We start from the raw sequence: 13,465 nt of genomic DNA, 5'->3' as shown, positions 1-13,465 counted from the left end.
ATTAATGTGGACCGTCGGATCTGATGGGCTTGATCCGACGGCTGGCGGAGGAGAAAGGTGCGCGCTTCATACTGCGGGCGGAAAAGATTAAAGTTTGTGGGTTTTTATGGGTTTTTCAAATGTTTTCGTTTAACCAATAATGTGGTAGGATTGGGGAACGTGCCAGAGGCGGGTATTAACCTTTGCAAAGGTTTTTATAGGCAAAAGGGGTTTGGAGAGGGGGTTTTATCAATGCAGAGGTGATTTGAGGGTAAATTAACTTGCAGCAAAGGGGAAATAGGGTGGAATAGGTTCACCAAAGTGGCCAGATGCCATTTTGGTCCCTTTTGAAAAATACACGGCTATTATGCCTAGGGGAGGGAATATACATAAGATTTGGGGTTTTATACACCTTAGTGTTAGTATTATTAGGGGTGGGGGTAAGATAGGGGAGGTTATATAGTAGAATTAGGAGTTAATATGAATGAAGGAGGGGAATTAGAAAGGGGGTGTTAGTGATGGACTAGAGAGGAAAGAAAAAGAAGTTAGTGATCCTCTTTGCTGTGAGTTCATGGAATTCACCACTTTGTTTGCTGATAGATTTATTGCCTTGGCAAGAGACCTATTGATACCTGTGTAATGGTGATCATATTCTTTCTGCAACCACAACTGCCTACCCAACTATTTTGCCTAGCATTTTTTGTTTCTTCTTGGAGGGGCACTTGGACTTGCAACCCTCAATTGCCTTTTCTTTTCTTTGGCTTTTTCCTTTTCTCTCTATCTACTTCTACCCTTATGTCTTCCAAGGTCCCAGATTAAACTTTTGGGAACCTTTGCTTCTCTACCTGAACTACTTGTCTGCCAAGATTAAGCTGTTTGGACAGACCTCTTTCTCTATTCTACAACTCAAAATTGAAACATGGCATGATCCAGTTTAGACTGTTGAATCATCCACAAAATTTGAAATAAGGTCCTCAATACTTGAAACACTTTACCCAGCTCTTGCTTTCTAGGAAATATGGGATCTTTGGGATACCAGAGCAGAGCATATTTGGCTTTTCTCTTGCCAATCATGAAATATGAAACCTATTGGTATAGGTATCCAACAGTGGCTCCACATGGGGATGGTTTTTCTTTTGAAAGACCAAGAACAGCAGGTCAGATTGCCTTGTTCCTTGACTGCCCATCTTAATCTTTGAAATCTGCTGCATGAATGTGTCAAAATAGTGTGCTTCTTTCTTGGAGAACCTCTGATTCTATCTGCCTGTTGCTGCTAGGTGCAGCATTTGGGAAAACCTCTTTTTACATTCTAAAATAGAAGATAATATGTAAGGCTGCATATATACAATGAACCTCTGAATTTCTATCATAGTGAACAGTCAAAATAGTGCTTCAGCATCCTGCCATTGACAGGACCTTCATCCAGTTCAGTTACAGTCAAACTTTTTAGGAAGTAGGTGTTATTACCTTGTACTGCTTGGACAGAAAATGGTCCTTTCCATAAAGAATCAAACTTCCCATGTTTTCCTTTCTCTTCTCTTCTTGCATCCCACTTTAAAACTTTGTCCCCTACATTGAAATCTTCTGCTTTAGTTCTTCTGTCAAAGGCCTTTTTTAGTTTCTCTTGTAGTATCTGCACTCTGCTGAAAACTTGTTCTCTGGTCTGCTGTAAACAAATTATCTGGTTAATCCTTCTTTGCATGTCATTTGGCTCTGCTTGGCTTTCTTGTAGAAGTTTCATAACCGGCACTCCTAGTGATGAAGGAAATCTGGCCTCTAATCCATAGACTAACTCATATGGGCTGGTCCCAATTGATCTTTTAGTGGTTAATCTGTCTGCCCATAAAGCATTTACTAGTTTCTTATGCCAGTTCTTTTTGTTCTCTTCCAGCACTTTCTTTATGATGTTTATCAGGCTTTTGTTTGATGATTCAGCAAGGCCATTTCCTTGAGGATAGTAAGCTGTAGAATGGCCCAAAGTAATGTGAAATTTATGGCAGAAGTTCACCATCTTCTTGGATCTGAAGGCAGCAGCATTGTCTGTTATTATCTTGTCTGGGCAGCCAAATCTAGCCAGTATATTGTTCTCCAAAAATTGAATGATTACTGAATCATTTGCTTGTCTGCATGGGACAGCTTCAATCCACTTGGTGAAGTAGTCTGTTGCTGTCAAGATCCATCTGTGTTGTCCTGAAGATGAGGGATGAATTTCTCCAATGAAATCCAAGCCCCATTGTTGAAAAGGTCTCTCTGTTGCAATGGGCCTCAAAGGAAGTGGCAGCAACTGTCTTTTGCCTTCAAACAGTTGGCACTTGTGGCATGATGTTGTGAATTTCTTCACATCAGAGAACATAGTGGGCCAGTAATAACCAGCCCTTAATATCTTGTCTACAGTGGACTTCCAGTACAAATGTCCACCACAGTCTCCAGCATGGAATTCTTGCATGATATTGTCAGTTTCACTCTCAAGAAGACAGTGCAGCAAAATACCTTCATGGTTTTTCCAGAGTAGATTCTCATCTATCACACAAAATTTAGATGTTTTCATTTTTAGGAACCTAGACTTAGTTCTGGACAGTCCTGGGGGAGCACACAGGTTTTGTAACACATAACAGATATCAGAGTACCATGGAGATTGTTCAAAGGCTACATTGATCTTTGGAGTCGCCAGCTCTGTTTCACTGTCCAGTTGGTTGATATCTAAGGCTTGGAAATTTGCTTCTGTCATTAACTTGGCCAAACCTTGCCCTTTTATCAGCTTTGTAGGCTTTATTTCAATGTCAAATTCAAGTATGTTTGCAATCCATTTTCCTCTTCTACCCTCTAAGTTTTCTTGTGTGAGAATGTCTTTGACAATAGGACTTGGTACATAAGCCACAACATGGGAGTAAAGGATGTAAATCCTAAAGTCTTTGATAGCTTTGATTAAGGCATAGGCTTGTTTTTCCATTATTTGGTACTTTAGAGGAGCATCTCTAAGAGCTCTGCTGAAAAAAGCAATGGGCTTTTCATTCCCTTGGTCATCTTTCTGTAATAAAACAGCAGCAATAGTATGTTGGGAGGCAAAGGAGAAAATGATGAAGTCTCTGTCAAACTGAGGATTAGTTAACACTGGGGTTTGAGTCAAGGCCAATTTTATACTTTCGAAAGCTTGTTTTGCTTCAACAGTCCATTTGACCTTTGAATCTTTCTTTAGCATATTGTTTAGTAATCTGATTAACTCTGCTAAATTTGGGATAAACCTTCTCAAAAAGTTGATTTTTCCTAAGAATCCTTGCAGCTCCTTGACATTCCTTGGGTGAGGCATTTGTAGGATAGCTTGTATCCTATCTGGATCAATTCTTATGCCATTTTTCGAAATGATATGCCCTAGAAGTTTCCCTTCTTCCAAACCAAATAATGACTTCTTGGGGTTTAAGGAAATACCATATTTTCTGCATGTTATGAAGATTTGTCTTAAATGTTTCAAGTGTTCTTGGTCAGATTTTGAAAAGGGTGTAAGATCATCTAAGTAAATGACCAAGAAATCATGAATTTCCTTTGCAAAAGCAATGTCCATTGCTCTTTGAAACGTTGCCCCTGCATTTTTCAATCCAAAGGGCATCTTCACATACTTGAAAGTGCCCCATGGGGTAGTAAATGCAGTTTTGTCTTGATCATCAGGGTGTACCAAAATTTGATTGAAGCCTGAGAATCCATCAAGCAGTGATATTCTTGAGGCTCCTACTACCCTCTGAAGGATGTGATCCATTTTGGGTAAGGGGTAGTTGTCTTTGAGTGACACTAGGTTCAAATTCCTTAAGTCTACACAAAGTCTAATCTCACCAGTTTTCTTTCTTGTAGGGACCAAATTTGAAATCCACTCAGAAAACCTGATTGGTGCTATGATACCAGCTTTGAACATTTTTTGTAATTCCTTTTCAATGGAAGGAAGGAGCACAGGATTGATTCTTCTCAATTTCTGTTTGAATGGTTTTTGATTAGGCTTGAGGGGAATGGTGTGCTGGATAACAGAGGTATCATAAGACTTCAAGTCCTCATAACCCCAAGCAAAGACATCTTGGAACTCTTTAAAGAGATCAATATATTTGGGTTTTTGATCAGGGGGCAAAGCAGCAGATAGCTTTATTATTTTAGGCTTGTCAGTGGTACCAATGTTACATTCTTCAATTGTTGCATCTAATGGCTGCATCTTTGGTTTCCTGGGGACATCATTTGAGTCAAAAATATCCTCTAGTGGGGTAAGGCCTGCTGGAAGAAGATTGTCTTTGAGTTGTATGATTTCATCTTCAGCGTTGCTCAGCTCTTCACAGTCAATTTGGTGAATTTGCTGAATGTTTTCTTTGTTGAAAATGGTTGGACTGAGTAATTGTTTGGCTGTTCTAGGTGACATTGGGTGGGCAGACTGTTGAAACTGTAATTGTGATTGACTTGCTCCATCAACTATTTGAGATTGACTTGCTGTCTCAAGGTCAATATTTAATCCTGTAAACTCTTGTTGCAAGGTTAAAAAGTTGTTTATTTGCATGTCATTCTCAAATACTTGCCACTCTTTGACATTGTTTGGAATAGAAGGCCTATATTTGACCTCTGCTGTGAAACAATTGTTGGGTTGTAGTGGGAATTTGAAGGTGCTGGCAAATGTTGCCAAGCTGTGTGCATGGAGATTGTGGCCCCTTGGAATCTTTGTGATAACAAACTCGGAGAAAGTCTCTAGTATTTCAATTACAGCAGACCTATAGGACCTCAATCTTTTGTCATTGGTAACAAAATTTCCTTTCACTTGTTGAATTATTAGATCAGAGTCTCCCATGATGGAGAGTTTAGGAGCTTGTAGTGATTTTGCTAGCTTTAGACCCAATAGCAGAGCTTCATATTCTGCTATGTTGTTAGTGCATCTAAACTTCAATCTGTAAGCCCTGCCTTCTGCATAGCCTTTCTCTTTGTTATGTATCCATACTCCAGCTCCTGCCCCTAACTTGTTAACTGAGCCATCAAACTCTAGGACCCACAGACTATCTTGCTGAATAGGAGATTTAACATTCTTTTCATGGGATGGCAATGTGAGCATGAGTTGAGGTTTCTTTTCCCATTTGTCTCCTAGGATAATTTCATCATTTGTTTGACAATCTTTGACAACTAGAGGAGGGTTAATGGGTATTGTTGGGCTAATTGAAATTTGGCAGGTGCTACTTGTTTGATCAATGTTTTGTTCTTGTATGAGTGTTTCGGTCTTAATGTCATTGTTTGAGAAGCTTGCGCTGTCATTGAAGAGGATGAAGGAGTCTATGTCCGAATGGACAGCATATATTGGAAAATTTTGAGGCTTTTCTTCACTGCTGACCATATACTTCATGAGTGTTTCCCTATAAAGTCTTTTTGGTTGCCCAAATACAGAAATGGTTGCATATGACATGTCTAATTGCAGGGAGCCTTGGAGTTTGGCTCCCCATGATCTTGATAAGAGCATCCCATATTTGGGTGGGATATCAGCAACAACAACATCCATTAAAATGGTTTTGTTGGGAAATTGAACCAGGGACACACATAAATCTTTTATTAGGCCCAAGCATTTGACTTGACTAGAATCAAAAGAAAACAGGTCTTTGTATGGTCTTGTTATATCCAAGTTTAATCTTTCCATGACAGCTTTTGGCATAAGGTTGTGAGAGGCACCTGAGTCAAACATTGCATTATGCAGTATTTTATCATGAACATGCAAGCTGACATAAAAAGGTAAAACCCCTGTGACTACTGTTTTTCCATCTACCTCTGGGCCAAACAGTAATTCTGGAGTGTCATCTAGCACATTTACATCATCTTTGTTGTTGGTGAGCTGAAGGGATTTTTTGATCTGTTGCTTATATATGTCATGCTTGGCTAGCTCTGAAAGGGGAATTGCTATCTTTAACTTGCCAATCTCTGTTCCTAGGTCAAAGGGTTTGTCAACCTGAATTTTAGAGTCACGGATAGCAGTCCTTTCTCTGTTCATTAAATCTTCTTGTTGGATTTCATCTTGATTTTGGAACCTGCCCCTCATGCCCATGTCTTGAGGGGTAATGTTCGGATTTGGGTGGGAGGATGAGGTTGCCGTGGGCTGTTGTGGTGTGGACAGTAATTCAGTGACTTCCTCAACCACTACTTCTTTTGTAGGTAAGTTTGTTTTGTCATTAGGTTCAGTGACTAAGGTTTCTTTAGATTGCTGTTTCTCCTTTACCTTCTCAGGCTGATTTGCATTTACAGTCCGACTTCTTAGTTTGTATTGTTTATGGACTTCATAGACAGCAGTATCATACCCTTGTTTAAAGTCAAAAGATTCTCCTGATTGTGTTTGGAATGTTTTGTTTTCATCCTCCTCATGGTCTTCTTGTGTTAAGAAAACCTGGCTTTTACCATCCAGACCTATTAAGTTGATCTCAGGATCTTCATTGAGCTGATTAGCTGAGGAAGTTTCTGCATAATTTTCTTGAAAAGGGGGTCTGATATCTTGGTCTGCACTTGTTTTTCCTATATTTGGGTTCTGTGTTCTCCTAAAATTTGGGTTTCTAGGAGGATTGTTTTGTGGTGCCTCCCATGATGACTTTCTTTCAACTGATTCCACTCTTTCACCTAGTCTTTTCATGCTGTTTAGTATTGCATCCAACTTTTGATCAAAACCCGAGGGCTCTTCTCTGAAACCAGTCTTCTTTTCCAGCTTTGCCCTGTTTCTTTTGGCAATTAGGTTGGCCTCTACAGTGACTGCAACCCTTTGGGCTTCTGCAAGGGTTGGAGGGTCTCTTTCTCTCAACTGATAGGCCATATCAGAATCAAAACCATCAGGGAAGTTATAAAGGGCCAAATCAGGAGGGGGCCTTAAGTTCTGGGGGATAGCATTGTATATGTTGTTAAACCTAGCACAATACTCCAAAACCGTTTCTTGGGGACCTCTTTTAATAGTGTTATATTCACCAAGTATATGGTGCGGATCTCTCTTTTTCTCCCATCTATTGGTAAATTCCTGGTATAGAACTTCAGGGGTTGCAATGGAATTTGCATTTAAGGATCTAAACCAAGTTCTGACATCCCCGGTTAAGCTTTGGACAAAAATTCTCATCCTGACACTGTCATCATCTATCTCAAAGGTCTCAAAGTGATCTTGCATCTTCTTAGCATGCTGGGCAGCTGTCAAAGGGCCCTGGGAGTCAAAAAATGAGAGTCTAGTTTGGTAGTCTTGGGGTAGAGCTGGAGCATTGGCTGGTATCTGCAGAGGTGCATATCTGTTAGCCATGTTTATGGGATTTATAGGGTTAATAGGAACAAACGGGACAGCTGGGATCACAGGTATAACAGGGGTAAGAAGCGGGAAACTGGTTGAAAGAGTATGTGCAGATGGTGAAGATGGGAGAGGAGGGCTTTGAGGTGTTGATGATGAACTAGGGGAATTAGGTGTGGAACGGAAAAGGACTTTACAAGGAGTTGGAATGAGGATAGGTTGATCTGAACTTATATCTGAATCAGCAGGCTTCTCCTGCTTTTGCTGTCTCCTTATGTTCTTTGGAATGATATTTGGATTATCAACAATGATGGGTTGATCAGGGTCAGGGTTTGCCCTAGTGTGCCTTGGGTTTCTTTTGGGAGCCAGCTTCTAAGTAGCCTTTTAGAACTTTATACAGGAGGTTTTGTATGTACAAGGACTGAACAAGCATTCTGGAATGACTATATAGGTCTCAAAGCTAAGATGAAGTTTCCCTAGCTAGCTCTTCCCTAAAGCTGTCCCTGTATTGGAGAAACAGTCCTAAGGCCTCTTGGCTAGTTTCAGGCTTGATGGTAGCTTTGGAAGATAGATAGTAATTGAAAAAATCTTAAGTCCCCAGTGGAGTCGCCATTATGTTAACACCCAGGTTGTTCCCTATGACTCCCAAGGGAATACGGCCGGGGTAACCACTAACCAATCTTTGGATCAGAGTTTCTAGCCAAACTGTGATCAGAGAGGGCTCTCTCTTTATGATTTGTAACTGTTTATGATAGGGTTTTAGGCTAGCTATTATGCACTGGTTTTGTTTATGTTTTGGTTGAAGAATATCCTTCAGATCTCTTGTGATGTGATTTTCAGAGAGTCAAATGTCATTGGGCAATGGAGTCTGTAGTTGTAGGTGTCTAGAAACTTTGAGATGAACTGGTGAAACTTACAGGGCCATTTGGATGTTTCATAGAACAAATTTTGATTAAAAACAGGAAACAGGTAAGGCAAACAAATGAAAGCATTCAAGAATTTTCACTCGTTGTTAACTGTTTCCACCAAACTGGTTACGAGAAAAGACAGATGTCACAGGGGCAAACTTTGAATCCCTGGGAATGTCTATCACAGTGAAAGATATAGGTTCAAAGTGCAGCAACTAAGAATTACACTTCTGTTACTATATCTGAGGAAAACATAGATAATAGCTCAGTTTGAGTTCAGGGTAATCATGGATTAAGTCCTGAACTATTCTTCTACTTTGCTATTAAGTGTAAAATATCTGAAACGATAAAAGAGAACAAAAGACTCGAAAACATGTAATACAGAGATTTGAGAAGACTTATTGTTTTATGAAACAACTGGAATCCTGCAACATTCACCATTCATCACAACGCACCAAATACACCATGCTTTGGAAATTCCATTCTCCTTTTCTATTATTTCTCTCTGGGAATTTTACAACGAGCGAGAGCTCTTCAAAGGAAAATTACAACAACCACTTTCAACTGCTGTGAAGGGTGAATATATACTTGCGGTGATTTACAAAATATCTGAGTTCTGAGTTATCTCAGATTTTACATTCTTACCAACCACGTAAGATATTATGACCAAAATTTAATACAGCATTGATTACAGAGTACAGGCATTTTAATGCTCTGTCAGAAGATATTTTAGCCTTTGGAAACAGCTAAGTCAGTCGAGATATTCTGAATAAATGCTGGAAGACCTGTCTTTAAGGCTTGTACGCTGTATCCTGGACTTGTCACCTGTGATTGTGACCGCTGCTTGTGGTGAGTCAATGGTCCTGCTGAGTTGGCTCAGCCTCTGCCTCGTCCTTGTAGATATCTTTCTTCAAAATTGTGCCTGCGCATGTATGCTCATTTGCCTGGAGAATTAGCGCTACTGATTCTGGCCTGACAAAATTGTCTGTGTCAAATTTCTCCAGACATCCTGTGTGGGCAGTTGGTGTGCTAAGATTGCCCCTAGAGTTTCATCTGCTTCTGTGAATTTGAAGAAGTTAGGTGGTGTATCAAACAGATGCTCAACTTCATTCATGAGGAAAAATAGGTTCTCCACCCTGTCATACATAGTCTGCCCGGTGGCTGGCCCTGCGTCTGCTGAAGTGCTGGGCGGTTTTGCAATCTCTGCTACTGCATGGGCATCAATTCTCTTATTGTAATTGTCTAGGGTGAGCAGTCTTCCTACACTGCTTAAAATGCTGGGGAGGCCTCTGTTCTGTAGTGCCACGAATTTTTCCAGGAATCTGTTGATTTCAGTCTGCATATCCTGTGTCCTCCTCTCCAGTGTTCCAACCAAGTTCCTCAATGTTATGACTCTTTTGGCTACAGCAATTGTTTCTGTCCTGTTGGTGATTCCCATGACAGCTAATTGAGAGCTAGTCTTATAGTTCAGAATATTGATCATCCTAGTAGCAGCTTCTGGCATGTGTCCAAGGCTTGCCCTGGCTCTCTGTATTTCTCTGTTTGCTTTAGTGATGAGCACCATTTGCTCATCCATGGTCTCAATATATTGCCACTGGTTGGCAATGGACCGCCCAATGTTGCTCCATAGCACTGCTTTCATTTCAGCTGTCACTTTTTCTAGTGCAAGCTCTTTCTCTAGTTCAGCAATTCTCCTCTTAAGAGCTTTTACCTCTCTCTCCTTGGCTGCCTCATTCTGTTTGCTCTTGTCAAACTTTTCATTTACCTTAGCCAAGGTTTTCTTAAGTTCATCCAGCTCTTTCATTTGAGATTCCATGGCTTGGATCTCAGCTTGCAGCTTTTGCATGTCTAAACTAGTAGCCTGTTCCGATGTTGTAGTTGTTGTTGCTGTGGATGGCGCTGTAGTTGGTGCTGTAGCTTCTGTTTGCTGAGGAGGAGGAGTAGTCTTTGGAGGGACTTCCTCAAGATTTATTATCACAGGAGGAGGCTGGGAGGGTTGGCCCTCTTCTCTTTGCTTCAGTGCTTCTTGTAGTGCTGCCTTTGCAGCTTCAGTTTGTCCTAGCTGGTCTTGAGTCCTAACCAGCTCTTTGTATAGGGATACCAGCAGGTCTGTAGTATCCTTTTCTTGCCTTTGCTGGGCAACTTCATCTGTTTGTGGATGGATGGTGGCCGGGAGTTTGATTTTCTTTCTTAGGGCCGCCATGTCTGCATCCCTTATCTTCAGGAGTTCTTGGATGCCTTTGACATCTTTAGGATCATGCCCTATATCTATAATTACCTCTTCCAAGGACTTGATCCTATTGTCCTTGGCTTGTGATGATGCTCTTTCTAATTCCAGCTGAGAAGCTGTGTTATCCAGGCTGCTCTTTAGTTTGTAGTTCTCCAATGTCTCATCTGCCAGGGAGGCATACACCATTTCACCAGTTTGTTTATGTAATTCAATCTTGTCCATAGGGTGTATGTCTTTGGCAAGAACCTCCATGTTGGTTCTTAGATAGTCCGAGGTGGACTGAGGATGCAAAGTTGTGGGCATGAAGTGGCTCATTATCATTTTGCCTTCGCTCACATCGAAAGCAGACATGAGTCTCTGCTGGTTGCTAGGAGCTAGTTTTAACAAGTGATCATAGAGCTGCACTTTTATGGGATCACTCCTCCTTTTGATGTCAATGAATTGCTGCTTTATACTTGACTGCCCTTCTCTATGTTGACCGGAGGAGCTGACCTCTCCTCCCATAGTCATGTCATGTCCACGCTGAGATGAGCTGGCCGAAAGTTCTCCACTGGGTGGGCCCATGCCCATGGCTTGCCTTACTGCTATGTCCTCCTCTTGGGAGTCATTCAGTCTTTGTCTCTTCTCTCCTCTGATGAAGGATGAGGTGTGGGGGGTCTCTCTCTCCCTTTTCCTGGTCAAGTCCTCCTTCTGTGGTGTTTGCAGGACTGAGGTGTCTACATTGGTGTCTGTCCTGGGAGGCACCTCTGTTTGGGGCTGCTGCTCAGTGTAACTAGGTAGATCTGTCCCCTTTTCCTGCTGCAAGGGCTGCTGTTCACTGGACTGTGCTTCTTCTTGTTGCTGCCCCAGTTCTTGCTGTTCCATTTCTTCTTGCTGCTGTAGCAAGGTGTCAACTTGTTCTCCTGTCAATATAGGTGGCTGTTCCACCTGTTTTCCTTTGTCTTTGCTTGCTGCCTGGGGTGTCTTCTCAGTAGTTTGCTGCTGTGCTGCTGAAGATTTAGCAGCTGTTCCAATTTGCTTTCTGTAGGAGAGGGGCACCTGTCCACAAGTTTCCAAGTCAGCTTCTTTTTGCACATTCCTAGCTTCTTTCTCAAGTAATTCTTCCTTAGTGACTTGTTCTACTAGTGTACCCTCTTCCCAATCTAGTGTATTGGCATACTTTTCAATTTCAGGTTGTCTTTTATGTGCATAGTTGCCCAATCTGTATCTAATTCTCCTGAGGGAGATAGAATGATTGGGGTCATAGGGAATCCATTCAAAACTGGTCTGCAATCTGAGGCCTTCCAGGATGCTGTCTGCCTCTTTCCACCCTTCCTCTTTCCTGTTATATAGGAAGGAACCTAGCTGGCTTCTTACCTTCAATTGTGACTTCTTGTTTCTACTCTGAAAGTGAAGGTAATCTGAGTTCCCAAACTGCCTGAAATATTCTAAGGAAAAAAGCCTCATGGGGACATACCTTGGCAACCTAAATGGGTTCAATTCACAGCCATATATCCTAATGACTGTGTGGTTCTGGTAGAAGTACCAGTTGCCAATATTGTAAGATTTGTTCAAATGTAGAATCCTCTTCATATCATCGGTTAATCTAGGAGGAGGAGTACCTTGCAGAGGTGTTAGGGCTGGATGAACAAATAAATCAATAAACTCACAGTATGTATAGGGTGATACTGAGGTAGAATGAAAAACAGAGGTCCAGAAAACAACTGATCTTGGGCTTCCTTGGGCATTGAGTGGCCTCAAAGGAACAGAGAAGGTAGCTGGCTGGTAGAAAAGGAATAAATGATATATATAGGAGGTGTACCTGAACAGTCTCTCCCTTTTCAAATTCATGAACTGCTCATGGATTTTCTCTGCTATGTAAGTTGCATAATCATACTGCACAGCTGGAGGCTTACCAGGGGCAAATATAGACAGCATTGCCATTATGCTGTCATCTACATCTTCCAACCCCCTGAATCCTAGGACATAGCCAATTAGATCCACCAACATTCTGCCCAACTCATTTAGATATTGGTACCCAATAGGAGGGGTTCTGACTGTTTCAGAGCCTGGTGTGACAAACAGTTGGTTGATTTTGACAATCTGTCACTGGACAGCTTGATCCCTCTGTTAATCAGATTCTGCATGGATAGAGGGGTCAATTCCTTGGCTGTTTTGAAGCGCAGCATCTGGTTTATGCTCTCTGGGGTGATCTGGAACAGGACTAGGCCTGTGGGGCTCATGACTGCTCTTTGGCTGGGGTCATAGCATTCCTGGCAGCTATAAATGAGCTCTGGCATAGGATTGACTTGGGGAAGGTTGTATATGGGCAAATTTGACTCCCAAATCCCCAAGATATCTGCCCCACTGAGGTGCTGGGCCTTAATTCATTCAAAATTTGAATATTGTACTTGGTTCCCATGGGGAACCAATCCAGCATTTGGTAGTCCATGTCTCCCAGGGCTTTCCATGCTAATTCCTGGTGAGGAGCATTGATGGGCTTAATATTCAGTGCAATAGGGGTCTCCATAGCTCTTCAAGTTGCAAGAATTGCAGGTGGACAGGTGGAATGGTAAAAACACAGTCTGGAGGCAGTTCTCTGTGGAAACAGTTGATGTTTTGAGTATCCAAGGGGAATTCTCTCAATAGCAATTGAAATACTACTGGAGTCTAGTGACAGAACTTCTCTGTGGTCTAACTGAACTCTCCAATCGGGTGAATTATATCTATTAGGAACTCTGCCGGGAAAACGCAGAATTACAGAGGTTTTATGTGAATTGCAGGTTTCTAAAGCTCTGCAGGTACTTCTTGGCCCTCACAATGACAATGGTGGATGAACAAATGGAAATGAACGGTGCAAATAGCGTTTTTATGGTTCTATTATCCCTCTGAGCAATTTCAAGCTTAATGAAGGTCGTATGGAGGGCGAAACGGTCTAAATACCTGTAATTCGATGAGTAGAGGTTGAAGCAAAGGTGCACAGTTGCTGCTTGAGGAGGTCGCCCGGGCTAATAGACTGGTTGGCGAAAATTGGAGTGCAAACGGTCATGCAGAGCGTCCAACAGTAATAACAGTGAAAGTGGTAAAAAACACGGGAAAATTGGTAAATATGGGTTA

This window comes from Pinus tabuliformis, chromosome 2_2 (genome assembly GCF_031772625.1).
Source record: "Pinus tabuliformis cultivar Carrire ecotype Pingquan chromosome 2_2, CPIR1, whole genome shotgun sequence".
Classification (NCBI taxonomy): Eukaryota; Viridiplantae; Streptophyta; class Pinopsida; order Pinales; family Pinaceae; genus Pinus; species Pinus tabuliformis.
Note: the sequence above shows the minus strand (reverse complement) of the source record.